The 2,046-nt window shown below is 34.7% G+C and overlaps 2 non-coding genes across 2 annotated transcripts; both read right to left on the reverse strand.

The window, feature by feature from the left end:
* Nucleotides 1-1,385: 1,385 nt before the first annotated feature.
* On the reverse strand, nt 1,386-1,489 carry LOC132164845 (small nucleolar RNA R30/Z108). The gene has a single exon (XR_009438445.1). It is a non-coding gene; the product is annotated as a small nucleolar RNA R30/Z108 (small nucleolar RNA).
* A 247-nt stretch (nt 1,490-1,736) lies between these two features.
* Nucleotides 1,737-1,817, reverse strand: LOC132164834 (small nucleolar RNA Z107/R87). The gene has a single exon (XR_009438436.1). It is a non-coding gene; the product is annotated as a small nucleolar RNA Z107/R87 (small nucleolar RNA).
* Nucleotides 1,818-2,046: the final 229 nt, after the last annotated feature.

The following is a 2,046-nucleotide window of genomic DNA, read 5'->3' on the forward strand; positions in this document are numbered from 1 at the left end:
ACACAGTATAAAAGCTTTAATCATTTCACATTTTCACCAATTGTGGACTATCATATCAAATTTATAAGGGAATTGTAGTAAAAGTTCTAACACCTAAAGCATTATTGACAATGCTAGGCTTACAAATAAAGTTTACAAATTTTTTTTTACAAACTGATGAGGCACAGCATAATTGGGTTGTTTCTAGGGGTGTCAATTAGGTTCGGTTTTCTAGTTTTTGGCCAAAATCGGGACCGGAACCGTGGTACCCCGGTTCTTGGATTTGGGAAACCGGAACTGGGAACAAGGTCCCGATTACCGGCCAGTTCCGATTTTTACCCAGTCCGATAACCAGTTTTTTTTAAAATTTTTTTTTTTTTTTTTTTTGAAACCTCATAATTTTTTTTTTTTTTTTTGAAATGAAACCTCATAAAAAAATCCTAAGGTTTCATTTCAGAAAATAAAAAGAAGAGGGAGAAGAGAAGAAAATGGAAAAAGAAAAAATGAGGAGAGAGAGGAGGCCCTCGGAGGATGAAGAGGAGGAAAAAAAAAAAAGAAGGAAGAAAAATAGAAATGATGAAAAGACACAAATAACCCTCTTAATTTAATTATGACAAAGAAAGAATAAGGCTTAACCGTAAATCTACACCATCATACAAAAAGTAAGTGAGGTGAAATACCCAAAAACCCGGTCAAACTAAATGAAATTCATTATTTCCTTACTAATTAAATTGGGTGAGCTTAATACCAAAGGACAAAATAATAACTTGGCCTCATCAAAGAAAAATCACTAGTATAGAGGCATTGGCTCTTTTGTATATTATATATATATATTAAAAAAATTATTATTATATATAAATGCACCCGGTTCTGGTTTCCCGGTTTTTACCGGGTGCCCAAAACCGGGACCGGAACCGGGGTCTCTGGTTTTTTTATTTTTTTGCAACCGGAACCGGAACTAGCTCCCCGGTTTCCAGTTTCCTGGTTTCTTGGTCCTGGTTCCGGTTCCTCAGTAATTTTTGACACCCCTAGTTATTTCTCAAAATTTGAATTTATCTCATATTCAATCATACTGTGCTACATCAGTTTGTAAAATTTTTTTTGTAAGGCTAGTATTACTCAAAACTTATTCAATTTAAATTGTCATAACCCATCTCTACACCACACAAAAACAAGTAATTCTAGGTGGCATACTTATGTCTTACTAAGAATGATGTGGTTATTAAAATCATCATTGGGTTTGTGATCAATCATTATTGAGTTTTGATCAAATTGTAATTTTAATAGCCACATCATTTTTAGTAGGAGAAAAGTAGGCCACCTAAAATTACTTCACAAAAACAAGCTAAAGAATTAGGGAAATTCAATATTTCTTAATTTCCTATACACACAAACATGCATGAGAGATACTCAGTGGTGGCGTTGAGAGTTTTAGGTTCAATTCTGCCAGCGTACTTCCTCAACGTAAAATCTCAGAAGAGGGAGCTTTGTCATCCTCATTGCAATCTCTATTTCCCCCAATAACTATTTCAAATCAAATATAAACTCAAAAGCCCAAAATTTAACCCATAATAATAATAATAATAATAATTTTAAGAACAGCTAACGATTCGAGAATTTTGTTGGCTATGAATTTTTTGCAGTGAAAAATGATTTGGAAAAGTAAAAACAGAGAAAGAAAAGGGAAGATTAAGATCGCAGGAGAAAATCCTGTATTCCGGTCTCGCTGCGATCTTCTTTTTCATCACGAGGTGGTCGACCCGCGAAATTTTCTCGCAGGAGAAAATCCTGCATTCCGGTCTGTTGAGGTTGGATTTCACCAAGTCATCGCGGCGATCTTCTTTTTCATCACGATTAAACCTCAAACATATGCGTAGGGAGAGAGAGAGAGCGAGAGAGAGAGACTGAGGGGATGCCCAGTGGAGATGGAAAAGCACCAAAGGTGGTGAATTTATAGGAATTACCGGGCTTTACTAAAAATATTTTCAAAATTAATAGTTATTAAATATTATTGTGTCTTGAGAATCTTTTAAAATGGAAGATTCTTTAATTTTTTCTTCTATCCGG

The sequence above is a fragment of the Corylus avellana genome, chromosome ca10, assembly GCF_901000735.1.
Source record: "Corylus avellana chromosome ca10, CavTom2PMs-1.0".
Taxonomy (NCBI): Eukaryota; Viridiplantae; Streptophyta; class Magnoliopsida; order Fagales; family Betulaceae; genus Corylus; species Corylus avellana.